Source organism: Microcaecilia unicolor, chromosome 4 (assembly GCF_901765095.1).
Source record: "Microcaecilia unicolor chromosome 4, aMicUni1.1, whole genome shotgun sequence".
Classification (NCBI taxonomy): domain Eukaryota; kingdom Metazoa; phylum Chordata; class Amphibia; order Gymnophiona; family Siphonopidae; genus Microcaecilia; species Microcaecilia unicolor.
The window spans coordinates 1004731-1023797 of record NC_044034.1 but is presented as its reverse complement, the minus strand read 5'-3'; the positions used below and the strand labels follow the sequence as shown (position 1 = coordinate 1023797).

The 19067-nt window shown below is 48.5% G+C and overlaps 1 protein-coding gene across 1 annotated transcript in view; it reads left to right on the top strand.

Moving 5' to 3' along the window:
- Positions 1–1005: 1005 nt before the first annotated feature.
- TRIM3 (tripartite motif containing 3) overlaps positions 1006–19067 on the top strand; it is a 155123-nt gene continuing 137061 nt past the window's right edge. The window contains exon 1 of the mRNA XM_030199765.1: positions 1006–1070. The gene's annotated coding sequence lies outside the window, so the exon portion shown is untranslated. The remainder of the gene's footprint in view (positions 1071–19067) is intronic.

The following is a 19067-nucleotide window of genomic DNA, read 5'->3' as shown; positions in this document are numbered from 1 at the left end:
TTGAGCCTGCCATGAGTGGGAAAGTGTGGGGTACAAATGTAACAAAAAAAAAATGTTCTCATCGTCAGCTGGATTAACCACAGCACCTGGTTCACTTAAGTACAAACCTAAATAGAACCCTACACCTGGCTGGAGAAGCCATCTGTATCCTGCTTGAGGTTTTTGCACCCTAGCTCCTTCCTCATGGCTGAGAAGGGAAATGGGACTTGATCTACCGCCTTTCTGAGGTTTTTGCAATTACATTCAAAGTGGTTTATATATATTCAGGTACTTATTTTGTACTTCAGAGTTCACATTTCGGGCTAAAGCCAAGGCCTGTAAGTTTTATATCATTTTAGATCCTGAACCAAAGTCTAAGGCCTGCCTTTAGCCCAATCGTTGGGTCTAACAATGTACCTAATATCAAATCTGATCCTATTATGATCAGTTATCTTGTAGAATGAATATAAACAAGCCGCTTCTCTGACTAAAAGGCGACCTCTGTGAAAAAAAAAAAAAAACACTGCTAATATGTAGAAAACCATTATACCTCTCTGGAAGCATCTGCTGCCTAGTTTTAGCTGTAGGTCGGGATATTTGTTTTGTTGTTGTCTCACACATGAGCAATACTTTAGTATAATTCTTTTTACTGTATCGTTTTTTTTTTTTTTTAAACATACTTTTAAATCAATAAAAACCTTCAAAAAAAAAAAAAGTCGTTACCTGATTGGCGCGTGGGGGTGGCGGGCTGCACGTGCAGGTCGTCGGCACACGCACGCGCCACTGGAACAGGTGACCTGTGACGCAACCGGCCGGTGCGAGTGTCACTTGTCAGCTTCGCTGCATCATCGGGCCAGAGAGCAAGTGCGCATGCGCCGAATCAGGGCAGGGACGGGACTCGGGAGGAGGAGGAAGTGCTGCTGGTGGAACTTGGTTGGTTTTGGACGTCTCTGTCTTGGAGGACCCTGGGAACTAAGGTAGCTCGTGCACTCCCCGGGAGCCCCGCCGGGATCCCGCCCTCCTGTGACGCAACTCCCTGTTTCCGAGGAAGAGAGGGTAGGTGGGTTCCGGAGAAGGAAGCGGGATTGTTGGTAGGTATGATGGAGAGGGAGGGGGAGAGAGAGATGAAATGCCACGGGGAGGGGAGGGGAGGGGAGGGGACTGGTCTCCGAATGCGTGTGAGGAGGGGCTCGGTGTGCGCGAGCGTCAGAGCATGTGTTACACGCCTAATGCACCACACCTAATATCTTTGTCACTGTCGGTAATGTTTATGAGGCTGATGGTCAGAGGATGACAGAAATCTGCTTCTCCCCCCCCCCCCCCCCCCCCCCACACAAAGTCAGTAATGACTGTCAGGATGAGAGAGAGAGGAATCTCACACACACACATCCCCGTCAGTAATGAGTGTCAGAATATGAGAGAGAAAAAGAAATCTCACCTACTTGTCAGTAATGAGTGTCAGGCTGATGGTCACAGGATGAGAGAGAAATTTCACCCCCCCCCCCCCCCCCGTGAATAATGTGTATCAGAATGATATCTAGAAAGAGGAATCTCACCTCTGTCAGTAACATGTGTCAGGATGAGAGAGAGAGAAATCTCGCCCGCTGTCAGTAATGACTGTCAGGATGAGAGAGAGAGAGAAATCTCGCCCACTGTCAGTAATGACTGTCAGGATGAGAGAGAGAGAGAAATCTCGCCCACTGTCAGTAATGACTGTCAGGATGAGAGAGAGAGAAATCTCACCCACTGTCAGTAACGTGTGTTAGGATGAGAGAGAGAGAAATCTCGCCCACTGTCAGTAATGACTGTCAGGATGAGAGAGAGAGAGAAATCTCGCCCACTGTCAGTAATGACTGTCAGGATGAGAGAGAGAGAAATCTTGCCCACTGTCAGTAATGACTGTCAGGATGAGAGAGAGAAATCTCACCCGCTGTCAGTAACGTGTGTTAGGATGAGAGAGAGAGAAATCTCGCCCACTGTCAGTAATGACTGTCAGGATGAGAGAGAGAGAAATCTCGCCCACTGTCAGTAATGACTGTCAGGATGAGAGAGAGAGAAATCTCGCCCACTGTCAGTAATGTCTGTCAGGATGAGAGAGAGAAATCTCACCCACTGTCAGTAATGACTGTCAGGATGAGAGAGAGAGAGAAATCTCGCCCACTGTCAGTAATGACTGTCAGGATGAGAGAGAGAGAAATCTCGCCCGCTGTCAGTAACGTGTGTCAGGATGAGAGAGAGGGAAATCTCGCCCATTGTCAGTAATGACTGTCAGGATGAGAGAGAGAGAAATCTCGCCCACTGTCAGTAATGACTGTCAGGATGAGAGAGAGAGAAATCTCGCCCACTGTCAGTAATGTCTGTCAGGATGAGAGAGAGAAATCTCACCCGCTGTCAGTAATGACTGTCAGGATGAGAGAGAGAGAGAAATCTCGCCCACTGTCAGTAATGACTGTCAGGATGAGAGAGAGAGAAATCTCGCCCGCTGTCAGTAACGTGTGTCAGGATGAGAGAGAGGGAAATCTCGCCCACTGTCAGTAATGACTGTCAGGATGAGAGAGAGAGAAATCTCGGCCGCTGTCAGTAACGTGTGTCAGGATGAGAGAGAGAGAAATCTCGCCCACTGTCAGTAATGACTGTCAGGATGAGAGAGAGAGAAATCTCGCCCACTGTCAGTAATGACTGTCAGGATGAGAGAGAGAGAAATCTCGCCCACTGTCAGTAATGTCTGTCAGGATGAGAGAGAGAAATCTCACCCGCTGTCAGTAATGACTGTCAGGATGAGAGAGAGAGAGAAATCTCGCCCACTGTCAGTAATGACTGTCAGGATGAAAGAGAGAGAAATCTCGCCCGCTGTCAGTAACGTGTGTCAGGATAAGAGAGAGAGAGAGAAATCTCGCCTGCTATCAGTAACGTGTGTCAGGATGAGAGAGAGAGAAATCTCGCCCGCTGTCAGTAACGTGTGTCAGGATGAGAGAGAGAGAAATCTCGCCAGCTGTCAGTAACGTGTGTCAGGATGAGAGAGAGAGAAATCTCGCCCGCTGTCAGTAACGTGTGTCAGGATGAGAGAGAGAGAAATCTCGCCCGCTGTCAGTAACGTGTGTCAGGATGAGAGAGAGAGAAATCTCGCCCGCTGTCAGTAACATGTGTCAGGATGAGAGAGAGAGAAATCTCGCCCGCTGTCAGTAACATGTGTCAGGATGAGAGAGAGGGAAATCTCGCCCATTGTCAGTAATGACTGTCAGGATGAGAGAGAGAGAAATCTCGCCCACTGTCAGTAATGACTGTCAGGATGAGAGAGAGAGAAATCTCGCCCACTGTCAGTAATGACTGTCAGGATGAGAGAGAGAGAAATCTCGCCCACTGTCAGTAATGACTGTCAGGATGAGAGAGAGAGAAATCTCGCCCACTGTCAGTAATGTCTGTCAGGATGAGAGAGAGAAATCTCACCCGCTGTCAGTAATGACTGTCAGGATGAGAGAGAGAGAGAAATCTCGCCCACTGTCAGTAATGACTGTCAGGATGAGAGAGAGAGAAATCTCGCCCGCTGTCAGTAACGTGTGTCAGGATGAGAGAGAGGGAAATCTCGCCCATTGTCAGTAATGACTGTCAGGATGAGAGAGAGAGAAATCTCGCCCACTGTCAGTAATGACTGTCAGGATGAGAGAGAGAGAAATCTCGCCCACTGTCAGTAATGTCTGTCAGGATGAGAGAGAGAAATCTCACCCGCTGTCAGTAATGACTGTCAGGATGAGAGAGAGAGAGAAATCTCGCCCACTGTCAGTAATGACTGTCAGGATGAGAGAGAGAGAAATCTCGCCCGCTGTCAGTAACGTGTGTCAGGATGAGAGAGAGGGAAATCTCGCCCACTGTCAGTAATGACTGTCAGGATGAGAGAGAGAGAAATCTCGGCCGCTGTCAGTAACGTGTGTCAGGATGAGAGAGAGGGAAATCTCGCCCACTGTCAGTAATGACTGTCAGGATGAGAGAGAGAGAAATCTCGCCCACTGTCAGTAATGACTGTCAGGATGAGAGAGAGAGAAATCTCGCCCACTGTCAGTAATGTCTGTCAGGATGAGAGAGAGAAATCTCACCCGCTGTCAGTAATGACTGTCAGGATGAGAGAGAGAGAGAAATCTCGCCCACTGTCAGTAATGACTGTCAGGATGAAAGAGAGAGAAATCTCGCCCGCTGTCAGTAACGTGTGTCAGGATAAGAGAGAGAGAGAGAAATCTCGCCTGCTATCAGTAACGTGTGTCAGGATGAGAGAGAGAGAAATCTCGCCCGCTGTCAGTAACGTGTGTCAGGATGAGAGAGAGAGAAATCTCGCCAGCTGTCAGTAACGTGTGTCAGGATGAGAGAGAGAGAAATCTCGCCAGCTGTCAGTAACGTGTGTCAGGATGAGAGAGAGAGAAATCTCGCCCGCTGTCAGTAACGTGTGTCAGGATGAGAGAGAGAGAAATCTCGCCCGCTGTCAGTAACATGTGTCAGGATGAGAGAGAGAGAAATCTCGCCCGCTGTCAGTAACATGTGTCAGGATGAGAGAGAGGGAAATCTCGCCCATTGTCAGTAATGACTGTCAGGATGAGAGAGAGAGAAATCTCGCCCACTGTCAGTAATGACTGTCAGGATGAGAGAGAGAAATCTCGCCCACTGTCAGTAATGACTGTCAGGATGAGAGAGAGAGAAATCTCGCCCACTGTCAGTAATGACTGTCAGGATGAGAGAGAGAGAAATCTCGCCCACTGTCAGTAATGTCTGTCAGGATGAGAGAGAGAAATCTCACCCGCTGTCAGTAATGACTGTCAGGATGAGAGAGAGAGAGAAATCTCGCCCACTGTCAGTAATGACTGTCAGGATGAAAGAGAGAGAAATCTCGCCCGCTGTCAGTAACGTGTGTCAGGATAAGAGAGAGAGAGAGAAATCTCGCCTGCTATCAGTAACGTGTGTCAGGATGAGAGAGAGAGAAATCTCGCCCGCTGTCAGTAACGTGTGTCAGGATGAGAGAGAGAGAAATCTCGCCAGCTGTCAGTAACGTGTGTCAGGATGAGAGAGAGAGAAATCTCGCCAGCTGTCAGTAACGTGTGTCAGGATGAGAGAGAGAGAAATCTCGCCCGCTGTCAGTAACGTGTGTCAGGATGAGAGAGAGAGAAATCTCACCCACTGTCAGTAATGACAGGATGAGAGAGAGAGAGAAATCTCACCCACTGTCAGTAATGACTGTCAGGATGAGAGAGAGAGAGAGAAATCTCGCCCACTGTCAGTAATGACTGTCAGGATGAGAGAGAGAGAAATCTCGCCCACTGTCAGTAACGTCTGTCAGGATGAGAGAGAGAAATCTCGCCCACTGTCAGTAACGTGTGTCAGGATGAGAGAGAGAGAAATCTCGCCCGCTGTCAGTAACGTGTGTCAGGATGAGAGAGAGAGAAATCTCGCCCGCTGTCAGTAACGTGTGTCAGGATAAGAGAGAGAGAGAGAAATCTCGCCCACTGTCAGTAATGACTGTCAGGATGAGAGAGAGAGAAATCTCGCCCGCTGTCAGTAATGACTGTCAGGATGAGAGAGAGAGAAATCTCGCCCCCTGTCAGTAATGACTGTCAGGATGAGAGAGAGAGAGAAATCTCGCCCACTGTCAGTAATGACTGTCAGGATGAGAGAGAGAGAAATCTCGCCCGCTGTCAGTAACGTGTGTCAGGATAAGAGAGAGGGAAATCTCGCCCATTGTCAGTAATGACTGTCAGGATGAGAGAGAGAGAAATCTCGCCCACTGTCAGTAACGTGTGTCAGGATGAGAGAGAGGGAAATCTCGCCCACTGTCAGTAATGACTGTCAGGATGAGAGAGAGAAATCTCGCCCACTGTCAGTAATGACTGTCAGGATGAGAGAGAGAGAAATCTCGCCCACTGTCAGTAATGACTGTCAGGATGAGAGAGAGAGAAATCTCGCCCGCTGTCAGTAATGACTGTCAGGATGACAGAGAGAGGAATCTCACACACACACACACACATCCCCGTCAGTAATGAGTGTCAGAATATGAGAGAGAAAAAGAATCTCACCTACTTGTCAGTAATGAGTGTCAGGCTGATGGTCAAGGATGAGGAGAGAATTTCACCCCCCCCCCCCCCCCGTGAATAATGTGTACCAGAATGATATCTAGAAAGAGGAATCTCACCTCTGTCAGAGACATCTCACCCTCTGTCAGTAACTTGTGTCAGGATGAGAGAGAGGGAAATCTCGCCCACTGTCAGTAATGTCTGTCAGGATGAGAGAGAGAGAAATCTCGCACCCACTGTCAGTAATGTGTGTCAGGATGAGAGAGAGAGAAATCTCGCCCACTGTCAGTAATGACTGTCAGGATGAGAGAGAGAAATCTCACCCGCTGTCAGTAACGTGTGTTAGGATGAGAGAGAGAGAAATCTCGCCCGCTGTCAGTATCGTCTGTCAGGATGAGACAGAGAGAGAAATCTCGCCCACTGTCAGTAATGTCTGTCAGGATGAGAGAGAGAAATCTCACCCGCTGTCAGTAACGTGTGTTAGGATGAGAGAGAGAAATCTCGCCCGCTGTCAGTATCGTCTGTCAGGATGAGACAGAGAAAGAAATCTCGCCCGCTGTCAGTAACGTGTGTCAGGATGAGAGAGAGAGAAATCTCGCCCGCTGTCAGTAACGTGTGTCAGGATGAGAGAGAGGGAAATCTCGCCCACTGTGAGTAATGACTGTCAGGATGAGAGAGAGAGAAATCTCGCCCGCTGTCAGTAACGTGTGTCAGGATGAGAGAGAGGGAAATCTCGCCCACTGTCAGTAATGACTGTCAGGATGAGAGAGAGAGAAATCTCGCCCACTGTCAGTAATGACTGTCAGGATGAGAGAGAGAGAAATCTCGCCCACTGTCAGTAATGTCTGTCAGGATGAGAGAGAGAAATCTCACCCGCTGTCAGTAATGACTGTCAGGATGAGAGAGAGAGAGAAATCTCACCCGCTGTCAGTAATGACTGTCAGGATGAGAGAGAGAGAGAAATCTCGCCCACTGTCAGTAATGACTGTCAGGATGAGAGAGAGAGAAATCTCGCCCGCTGTCAGTAACGTGTGTCAGGATGAGAGAGAGGGAAATCTCGCCCACTGTCAGTAATGACTGTCAGGATGAGAGAGAGAGAAATCTCGCCCGCTGTCAGTAACGTGTGTCAGGATGAGAGAGAGGGAAATCTCGCCCACTGTCAGTAATGACTGTCAGGATGAGAGAGAGAGAAATCTCGCCCGCTGTCAGTAACGTGTGTCAGGATGAGAGAGAGGGAAATCTCGCCCACTGTCAGTAATGACTGTCAGGATGAGAGAGAGAGAAATCTCGCCCGCTGTCAGTAACGTGTGTCAGGATGAGAGAGAGGGAAATCTCGCCCACTGTCAGTAATGACTGTCAGGATGAGAGAGAGAGAAATCTCGCCCACTGTCAGTAATGACTGTCAGGATGAGAGAGAGAGAAATCTCGCCCGCTGTCAGTAACGTGTGTCAGGATGAGAGAGAGGGAAATCTCGCCCACTGTCAGTAATGACTGTCAGGATGAGAGAGAGAGAGAAATCTCGCCCACTGTCAGTAATGACTGTCAGGATGAGAGAGAGAGAAATCTCGCCCGCTGTCAGTAACGTGTGTCAGGATGAGAGAGAGGGAAATCTCGCCCACTGTCAGTAATGACTGTCAGGATGAGAGAGAGAGAAATCTCGCCCGCTGTCAGTAACGTGTGTCAGGATGAGAGAGAGGGAAATCTCGCCCACTGTCAGTAATGACTGTCAGGATGAGAGAGAGAGAAATCTCGCCCGCTGTCAGTAACGTGTGTCAGGATGAGAGAGAGGGAAATCTCGCCCACTGTCAGTAATGACGGTCAGGATGAGAGAGAGAGAAATCTCGCCCACTGTCAGTAATGACTGTCAGGATGAGAGAGAGAGAAATCTAGCCCGCTGTCAGTAACGTGTGTCAGGATGAGAGAGTGAGAAATCTCACCCACTGTCAGTAATGACTGTCAAGATGAGAGAGAGAGAAATATCGCCCACTGTCAGTAATGACTGTCAAGATGAGAGAGAGAGAAATATCGCCCGCTGTCAGTAACGTGTGTCAGGATGAGAGAGAGGGAAATGTCGCCCACTGTCAGTAATGACTGTCAGGATGAGAGAGAGAGAAATCTCGCCCACTGTCAGTAATGACTGTCAGGATGAGAGAGAGAGAAATCTCGCCCGCTGTCAGTAACGTGTGTCAGGATGAGAGAGAGAGAAATCTCGCCCACTGTCAGTAATGACTGTCAGGATGAGAGAGAGAAATCTCACCCGCTGTCAGTAACGTGTGTTAGGATGAGAGAGAGAGAAATCTCGCCCGCTGTCAGTATCGTCTGTCAGGATGAGACAGAGAGAGAAATCTCGCCCACTGTCAGTAATGTCTGTCAGGATGAGAGAGAGAAATCTCACCCGCTGTCAGTAACGTGTGTTAGGATGAGACAGAGAGAGAAATCTCGCCCGCTGTCAGTAACGTGTGTCAGGATGAGAGAGAGAGAAATCTCGCCCGCTGTCAGTAACGTGTGTCAGGATGAGAGAGAGGGAAATCTCGCCCACTGTGAGTAATGACTGTCAGGATGAGAGAGAGAGAAATCTCGCCCGCTGTCAGTAACGTGTGTCAGGATGAGAGAGAGGGAAATCTCGCCCACTGTCAGTAATGACTGTCAGGATGAGAGAGAGAGAAATCTCGCCCACTGTCAGTAATGACTGTCAGGATGAGAGAGAGAGAAATCTCGCCCACTGTCAGTAATGTCTGTCAGGATGAGAGAGAGAAATCTCACCCGCTGTCAGTAATGACTGTCAGGATGAGAGAGAGAGAGAAATCTCGCCCACTGTCAGTAATGACTGTCAGGATGAGAGAGAGAGAAATCTCGCCCGCTGTCAGTAACGTGTGTCAGGATGAGAGAGAGGGAAATCTCGCCCACTGTCAGTAATGACTGTCAGGATGAGAGAGAGAGAAATCTCGCCCGCTGTCAGTAACGTGTGTCAGGATGAGAGAGAGGGAAATCTCGCCCACTGTCAGTAATGACTGTCAGGATGAGAGAGAGAGAAATCTCGCCCACTGTCAGTAATGACTGTCAGGATGAGAGAGAGAGAAATCTCGCCCGCTGTCAGTAACGTGTGTCAGGATGAGAGAGAGGGAAATCTCGCCCACTGTCAGTAATGACTGTCAGGATGAGAGAGAGAGAAATCTCACACACACACATCCCCGTCAGTAATGAGTGTCAGAATATGAGAGAGAAAAAGAAATCTCACCTACTTGTCAGTAATGAGTGTCAGGCTGATGGTCACAGGATGAGAGAGAAATTTCACCCCCCCCCCCCCCCCCCCCCCCCCCCCGTGAATAATGTGTATCAGAATGATATCTAGAAAGAGGAATCTCACCTCTGTCAGTAACATGTGTCAGGATGAGAGAGAGAGAAATCTCGCCCGCTGTCAGTAATGACTGTCAGGATGAGAGAGAGAGAGAGAAATCTCGCCCACTGTCAGTAATGACTGTCAGGATGAGAGAGAGAGAAATCTCGCCCACTGTCAGTAATGACTGTCAGGATGAGAGAGAGAAATCTCGCCCACTGTCAGTAATGACTGTCAGGATGAGAGAGAGAGAAATCTCGCCCGCTGTCAGTAACGTGTGTCAGGATGAGAGAGAGGGAAATCTCGCCCATTGTCAGTAATGACTGTCAGGATGAGAGAGAGAAATCTCGCCCACTGTCAGTAACGTGTGTCAGGATGAGAGAGAGGGAAATCTCGCCACTGTCAGTAATGACTGTCAGGATGAGAGAGAGAGAAATCTCGCCCACTGTCAGTAATGACTGTCAGGATGAGAGAGAGAGAGAAATCTCGCCCACTGTCAGTTATGACTGTCAGGATGAGAGAGAGAAATCTCGCCCGCTGTCAGTAATGACTGTCAGGATGAGAGAGAGAGAGAAATCTCGCCCACTGTCAGTAATGACTGTCAGGATGAGAGAGAGAGAAATCTCGCCCGCTGTCAGTTATGACTGTCAGGATGAGAGAGAGAAATCTCGCCCACTGTCAGTAATGACTGTCAGGATGAGAGAGAGAGAGAAATCTCGCCCACTGTCAGTTATGACTGTCAGGATGAGAGAGAGAAATCTCGCCCGCTGTCAGTAATGACTGTCAGGTTGAGAGAGAGAGAGAAATCTCGCCCACTGTCTGTAATGACTGTCAGGATGAGAGAGAGAGAAATCTCGCCCGCTGTCAGTAATGACTGTCAGGATGAGAGAGAGAGAGAAATCTCGCCCACTGTCAGTTATGACTGTCAGGATGAGAGAGAGAAATCTCGCCCGCTGTCAGTAATGACTGTCAGGATGAGAGAGAGAGAGAAATCTCGCCCACTGTCAGTAATGACTGTCAGGATGAGAGAGAGAGAAATCTCGCCCGCTGTCAGTAATGACTGTCAGGATGAGAGAGAGAGAGAAATCTCGCCCGCTGTCAGTAATGACTGTCAGGATGAGAGAGAGAGAGAAATCTCGCCCCCTGTCAGTAATGACTGTCAGGATGAGAGAGAGAGAAATCTCGCCCGCTGTCAGTAATGACTGTCAGGATGAGAGAGAGAGAAATCTCGCCCACTGTCAGTAATGACTGTCAGGATGAGAGAGAGAGAAATCTCACCCGCTGTCAGTAATGACTGTCAGGATGAGAGAGAGAGAGAAATCTCGCCCACTGTCAGTAATGACTGTCAGGATGAGAGAGAGAGAAATCTCGCCCGCTGTCAGTAACGTGTGTCAGGATGAGAGAGAGGGAAATCTCGCCCACTGTCAGTAATGACTGTCAGGATGAGAGAGAGAGAAATCTCGCCCACTGTCAGTAATGACTGTCAGGATGAGAGAGAGAGAAATCTCGCCCACTGTCAGTAATGACTGTCAGGATGAGAGAGAGAGAAATCTCGCCCACTGTCAGTAATGACTGTCAGGATGAGAGAGAGAGAAATCTCACACACACACATCCCCGTCAGTAATGAGTGTCAGAATATGAGAGAGAAAAAGAAATCTCACCTACTTGTCAGTAATGAGTGTCAGGCTGATGGTCACAGGATGAGAGAGAAATTTCACCCCCCCCCCCCCCCCCCCCCCGTGAATAATGTGTATCAGAATGATATCTAGAAAGAGGAATCTCACCTCTGTCAGTAACATGTGTCAGGATGAGAGAGAGAGAAATCTCGCCCACTGTCAGTAACGTGTGTCAGGATGAGAGAGAGGGAAATCTCGCCACTGTCAGTAATGACTGTCAGGATGAGAGAGAGAGAAATCTCGCCCACTGTCAGTAATGACTGTCAGGATGAGAGAGAGAGAAATCTCGCCCACTGTCAGTAATGTCTGTCAGGATGAGAGAGAGAAATCTCGCCCGCTGTCAGTAACGTGTGTTAGGATGAGAGAGAGAGAAATATCGCCCGCTGTCAGTATCGTCTGTCAGGATGAGACAGAGAGAGAAATCTCGCCCGCTGTCAGTAGCGTGTGTCAGGATGAGAGAGAGAGAAATCTCATCCGCTGTCAGTAACGTGTGTCAGGATGAGAGAGAGGGAAATCTCGCCCACTGTCAGTAATGACTGTCAGGATGAGAGAGAGAGAAATCTCGCCCGCTGTCAGTAACGTGTGTCAGGATGAGAGAGAGAGAAATCTCACCCACTGTCAGTAATGACTGTCAAGATGAGAGAGAGAGAAATATCGCCCACTGTCAGTAATGACTGTCAAGATGAGAGAGAGAGAAATATCGCCCACTGTCAGTAATGACTGTCAGTATGAGAGAGAGAGAAATCTCGCCCACTGTCAGTAATGACTGTCAGGATGAGAGAGAGAGAAATCTCGCCCGCTGTCAGTAACGTGTGTCAGGATGAGAGAGAGGGAAATGTCGCCCACTGTCAGTAATGACTGTCAGGATGAGAGAGAGAGAAATCTCGCCCACTGTCAGTAATGACTGTCAGGATGAGAGAGAGAGAAATCTCGCCCGCTGTCAGTAACGTGTGTCAGGATGAGAGAGAGAGAAATCTCGCCCACTGTCAGTAATGACTGTCAGGATGAGAGAGAGAGAAATCTCGCCCACTGTCAGTAATGACTGTCAGGATGAGAGAGAGAAATCTCACCCGCTGTCAGTAACGTGTGTTAGGATGAGAGAGAGAGAAATCTCGCCCGCTGTCAGTATCGTCTGTCAGGATGAGACAGAAAAATCTCGCCCACTGTCAGTAATGTCTGTCAGGATGAGAGAGAGAAATCTCACCCACTGTCAGTAACGTGTGTTAGGATGAGAGAGAGAAATCTCGCCCGCTGTCAGTATCGTCTGTCAGGATGAGACAGAGAGAGAAATCTCGCCCGCTGTCAGTAACGTGTGTCAGGATGAGAGAGAGAAAAATCTCGCCCGCTGTCAGTAACGTGTGTCAGGATGAGAGAGAGAGAAATCTCACCCACTGTCAGTAATGACGGTCAGGATGAGAGAGAGAGAAATCTCGCCCGCTGTCAGTAACGTGTGTCAGGATGAGAGAGAGGGAAATCTCGCCCACTGTCAGTAATGACTGTCAGGATGAGAGAGAGAGAAATCTCGCCCACTGTCAGTAATGACTGTCAGGATGAGAGAGAGAGAAATCTCTCCCGCTGTCAGTAACGTGTGTCAGGATGAGAGAGAGGGAAATCTCGCCCACTGTCAGTAATGACTGTCAGGATGAGAGAGAGAGAAATCTCGCCCACTGTCAGTAATGACTGTCAGGATGAGAGAGAGAGAAATCTCGCCCACTGTCAGTAATGTCTGTCAGGATGAGAGAGAGAAATCTCACCCGCTGTCAGTAATGACTGTCAGGATGAGAGAGAGAGAGAAATCTCGCCCACTGTCAGTAATGACTGTCAGGATGAGAGAGAGAGAGAAATCTCGCCCGCTGTCAGTAACGTGTGTCAGGATGAGAGAGAGGGAAATCTCGCCCACTGTCAGTAATGACTGTCAGGATGAGAGAGAGAGAAATCTCGCCCGCTGTCAGTAACGTGTGTCAGGATGAGAGAGAGGGAAATCTCGCCCACTGTCAGGATGAGAGAGAGAGAAATCTCGCCCACTGTCAGTAATGACTGTCAGGATGAGAGAGAGAGAAATCTCGCCCACTGTCAGTAATGACTGTCAGGATGAGAGAGAGAGAAATCTCGCCCACTGTCAGTAATGTCTGTCAGGATGAGAGAGAGAAATCTCACCCGCTGTCAGTAACGTGTGTTAGGATGAGAGAGAGAGAAATCTCGCCCGCTGTCAGTATCGTCTGTCAGGATGAGACAGAGAGAGAAATCTCGCCCGCTGTCAGTAACGTGTGTCAGGATGAGAGAGAGAGAAATCTCACCCGCTGTCAGTAATGACGGTCAGGATGAGAGAGAGAGAAATCTCGCCCGCTGTCAGTAACGTGTGTCAGGATGAGAGAGAGAGAAATCTCACCCGCTGTCAGTAATGACGGTCAGGATGAGAGAGAGAGAAATCTCGCCCACTGTCAGTAATGACTGTCAGGATGAGAGAGGGAGAAATCTCGCCCACTGTCAGTAATGTCTGTCAGGATGAGAGAGAGAAATCTCACCCGCTGTCAGTAACGTGTGTTAGGATGAGAGAGAGAGAAATCTCGCCCGCTGTCAGTATCGTCTGTCAGGATGAGACAGAGAGAGAAATCTCGCCCGCTGTCAGTAACGTGTGTCAGGATGAGAGAGAGAGAAATCTCACCCGCTGTCAGTAATGACGGTCAGGATGAGAGAGAGAGAAATCTCGCCCGCTGTCAGTAACGTATGTCAGGATGAGAGAGAGAGAGAGAAATCTCACCCACTGTCAGTAATGACTGTCAGGATGAGAGAGAGAGAAATCTCTCCCGCTGTCAGTAATGAGTGGAGTATAGCATTGTTATTCATTGTTGATAGCATAGATTACAAGGTGGTATTGCATTAAAGTTCATAAATGATAGAATAAAGTAAAGGATGGTTAAATCGTCAAATATTGAATGTTCATTTAGGATGAATCGTTGTAAGCTTTTTTGAACAGGTTGGTTTTCAGTAGTTTTCAGAAGATTGTTAGGTCTTGCATTGTTTTTATAACATTAGGCAGTGCGTTCCATAGTTTCACGCCTAAACTGGATGCATAGATTGATTTATACTTAAGTCCTTTGCAACTAGGGTAATGGAGGTTCAAAAATGTGCGTGCTGACCTTTTTGTGTTCCTGGTTGGCAAATCTACGAGGTCTGACGTAGGTTGGGGCTTCACCATGAACAATTTTGTGAACCAAGGTGCAGACTTTGAAAGCAATACGCTCCTTTGCTGGCAGCCAGTGTAGTTTTTCTCTGAGGGGTTTGGCGCTTTCGTATTTTGATTTTCCGAATATGAGTCTGGCTGCTTTGTTTTGGGCTGTTTGGAGTTTTTAATGATTTGTTATTTGCATCCAGCGAAGATGTAATTGCAATAGTCTAGGTGGCTTAGCACCATTGATTGTACTAGACTGCGAAATATTTTCCTTGGGAAGAAAGGTTTCACTCTTTTGAGTTTCCACATTGAGTGGAACATTTTCTTTGTTTTGTTTTTCGCATGAGTGTCTAGTGTGAGATTTTGGTCAATTGTGACTCCAAGAATTTCAAGGCTGTCTGAAACAGGGAGGCTGTATTCTGGGGTGTTTGTAGTGGTAGGTTTGTTAGTGATATATTGTGAAGAAAGGATGAGACATTGTGTTTTTTCTGCGTTGAGTTTTAATTGGAATGCATCCGCCCATGAATTCATTATTTGGAGGCTGTGTTTAATTTCGGTTGTGATTTCTGTTAGATCATGTTTGAACGGGATGTAGATCATGACATCATCTGCGTAGATGTAAGGATTAAAGCCTTGATCGGATAGTGATTTGGTTAGGGGTGTCATCATTAGGTTAAAAAGGGTCGGTGAGAGCGGTGATCCTTGGGGTACTCCGCATTCAGGCTTCCATGGTGATGATTTGTTCGAGTTTGATATTACTTAGTATGTTCTTGCGGTTAGGAATCCGTTGATCCATCTAAGTACATTTCCTCCAATACCGAAGTATTCTAGGATGTTCAATAGTATTTTGTGGCTGACCATGTCAAATGCGCTGGACATGTCGAATTGCAGGAGAAGTACACTATTGCCAGTTGCAATTGTTTGTTTGAATTTGGTGAGGAGAGTAATTAATACTGTTTTGGTGCTGTGGTTGGATCGAAATCCTGATTGTGATTCGTGTAATATTGAACATTTATGTAGGTAGTTGGTAAGTTGTTTGGTTACAATGCTTTCCATTAGTTTGACTGCCAGTGGGATGGATGCTACCGGGCGGTAGTTGGTTATATCATTTGCTTTTTTTTCTTTGGGTCTTTAGGTATTGGGGTGAGTAGTATATTTCCTTTATCCTTAGGGAAGGATCCCTGTTGTAACGTGGTTTAGGTGTGATGTGAGGTCTGTTATGAAGCGTTTGGGGGGGCAGATTTTATTAGGTTGTTGGGACAGATGTCCAGTTTGCAGTGGGATTTAGCAAATCTGTTGATTGCTTGAGCGATGTTTTTATCATTCAGTAAATCGAAGTTTGTCCAGATTCTGTCTGCTGGGTGTCTGATTCTAGGGCTGCTGAGAGGGGGAGGGCCAGGGGGGACAAAATTCCCTGGGCCCAGGCCTCCAAGGGGGGCCCGGCGCTGCAGTCCCTGGTCTCACCTGCCTGCCCTCAGCTCCATTGAAAGCCTCCGCCCGCCACCGGGCCCCCTGCATTCAAATTGATTTGGCAGCACCTCCGTGTGAAAGCATAGTGGCAGATCGCCTCCCTTTGGGCCTTCCCTCCCTGTGTCCCGCCCTCGTCTGATGTAACTTCCTGTTTCCGCGAGGGCGGGACACAGGGAGGGAAGGCCAGAAGAGAGGCGATATGCCGCTGCGCTTTCACACAGAGGTGAAGCGCTGCCGAATCTATTTGAATGCATGGGGCCCGGTGGTGGACGGAGAGGGGCTGTCTATGGAGCCCCAGGCGGGTGAGACCGGGGACTGCAGTGCTGGGTGGCCTGAGTAGCGATTGGGGGGGGGGGGGGCTGAGCCTGGCTCAGACTCTTGGCCCTGCACACAAGGAAAAGATCTAGGTGTCATTGTAGACAATATGCTGAAATTTTGTTCCCAGTGTGCAGTAGCAGCCAAAAAAAGCCAACAGGATGTTAGGAAATAAGAGAAAAGGGATGGTAAATTTAGACCAAGAATACTGTAATGCCTCTGTATCGCTCCATTTTGGGATCTCAACTTGAGCATTGCTTTCAATTCTGGTCACCATTTCTCAAAAAAGCATGGGCATAGTTTGAGGGACTGAGATTTCCCCCCTCCCCCCCCCCCCCCCCCAAAAAAAAAGAGCTGTCCCTGGGCTGGGGTAAGAACACAGGCACCCAGACAGACACTAATTCCCCCTGGACAGTTACTGTGGCAGTCTGAAGGAACCGCGAGCTGTCCTGCTTTTTGCTGTCTTGCGCTCCTTCCTTTCCCCCATCACCTAGCTGTAAGACAAAATGAAATGGTATGCTGCTGCTGGCTTCCCTCCTCCTTCCTTCACGAAACAGGAAGTTGCATCATGAGGGGCAGGAGGAGGAGGGAAGCTGACAGCAGTATGCGATTTATTTTTTCTTTATTTTTTTTTTACAGCCGGGACGTGGCTGGAGAGGGTGATGAGGGGAGAGAAACTGGCAGCGGCACGCAGTTTCATTTTGTTTTACATCCGGGACGTGGCAGGGGAGGGGGAGAGAGAGAGGGAAGGGAAGGTGGTAGTGGCACACAGTTTTATTTTGTTTTACAGCCGCGTGGCAGGGGAGAAAGAGGGATGAGAGTGACTGAGCGAAAAGCAGGACAGCTCACGATTCCTACAGGGAGGAGGATGGAGGCCAGCAGCAGCGCACACATGGCTACGCCTCCATGCACGGATTCATTGTGTTTCACTGCAGCAGTGGTGAGCAGCAGGGGGAGGAGAGTGAGCGAGAAGCAGGGTAGGAAACTCACGGTTCTTCCAGGCAGCTGCAAACTCAAGAAGCAAGTGTCCTGGGGAGGTTTTAAAGAGCCACCAGAGGGAGCAGGAAAGAAAGAGAGAGGGGGGGGGGGGGGGGGAGATGGGAAAGGAAGAGAGAAGGGACAATGGTGGGGTGAGGGAAAGAGAGTTGGGGACTATGCTGCATCATGGGGAAAGGAAAAAGAGACAAGAGTATTGGGGGATGAACAGGCCATGCTGAATGGAAACAGGAGAGAGACACAGAGTAATGTTGGATACTGGGGGATGATAGAACGGCAATGATAGATGGGGAAGAAAGAGGTAGTGGTGGGGTGATGTTGGATGGTGAAGGCATAAGAGAGCCATATGAGACCTTGGATACCCAGGGCAGGCAGGGAGGAAGAGCGGCAGGGGAGGGGGCAGAGTCAGACAAACAGGAATGATGCTGGATGGTGAGGGCATAAGAGAGAGGGATAGAAGAGATCCTTGTTCTCAGGGCAGGGAGGGAAGGGAAAGGGGAGAAAGGAGAGATACTGAATGGAAGAGGAGAGAGAGAAGGGAGACGGATGGAAGGGGAAAGAGGGAGAAGATGCTGGATGGAACAGGGAAAGGAGGAATACTGAATGGAAAAGGAGAGAGAGGGAGACTGGATGGAAGGGTTGGACAGAGGGTGATATGCTGGATTTTTTTGTTTTGTTTTGTTAAATTTGTACCCCGCGCTTTCCCACTCATGGCAGGCACAATGCGGCTTACATGGGGCAATGGAGGGTTAAGTGACTTGCCCAGAGTCACTAGGAGCTGCCTGTGCCTGAAGTGGGAATCGAACTCAGTTCCTCAGTTCCCCAGGACCAAAGTCCACCACCCTAACCACTAGGCCACTCCTCCGCTCCTTTGTGGAAGGGGGAGAGAGAAGGTGAGATGCTGGATTGTAGGGGGGAGAGAGAAGGAAGAGATGGATGAAATTGGAGAGAGAGGGGAAGGAAGGAGGAGAGGACAGAGTTAGTGAAAGTCTGGGGAATATGAGGAAGGGGAATGGGAGGGCTGGGGTGAGGGAAAGAGATGTAAATCTGTAGGGGTAAGAGAAATTGATGACTAATTAGTAATAATGAAACTTGGACAGAGAGATAGAAAAATAAATGGAAGAAGCTGAAAGAGAAGGTCAATGCTGGATGAAGTGAAGAAAACAGGAGGAAAATGACAAGTGGAAAAGGAAACCCTGAGTAGAGAGAGGAAAGCAGAACCCAAAGACTGGAATTAGCATGATTAGAAAAATAAATGACCAGATCACAAAGTTAGAAAAAAGAATTTTAATTTAGGACAAAGTAGTGTCGAAACCGTGTATGCTACTCTAAAGGTTAATATATAAAAATAAAACAAATATTTAGACAAAATTAAATTGAACCCTTAAGAAGTTCAGCTAGAGTAGCAGACTTGGTAGAGATGAGGGAGATTGAGAAATACATAGATGAGACCTACAGGGATGTTGTAGAGAGGTCCCACCTCCAGTCAGATGGCCTCTGGTACTACCTTGGAGGAGGGAGGATCGCAAGAGGGTGACTTAGGAAGTTCTCCTGTATCCAGGACCTGCCCACCAGGGGATGTACTATCCTCTTGCACCAAGGATGTTCCTTGTGCTGCACGGGAGGGAAAGGATAGGACAGCTGTTGTAACAAGTGATTCAATCATTAGGCATATAGATAGCTGGGTGGCTGGTGGACGGGAGGATCGCCTGGTGACTTGCCTGCCTGGTGCGAAGGTGGCGGACCTCACGCGTCACCTAGACGGGATTTTAGATAGTGCTGGGGAGGAGCCAGCTGTCTTGGTACATGTAGGTACCAATGACGTAGGAAAATTGTGGGAGAGAGGTTCTGGAAGCCAAATTTAGGCTCTTAGGTAGAAAACTCAAATCCAGATCCTCTAGGGTAGCATTCTCTGAAATGCTACCCGTTCAATGCGCAGGGTCCAAGAGACAGGCAGAGCTCCGGAGTCTCAATGCGTGGATGAGACGATGGTGCAAGGAGGAGGGTTTTAGATTTGTTAGGAACTGGGCAACATTCTGGGGAAGGGGGAGCCTATTCCAAAAGGATGGGCT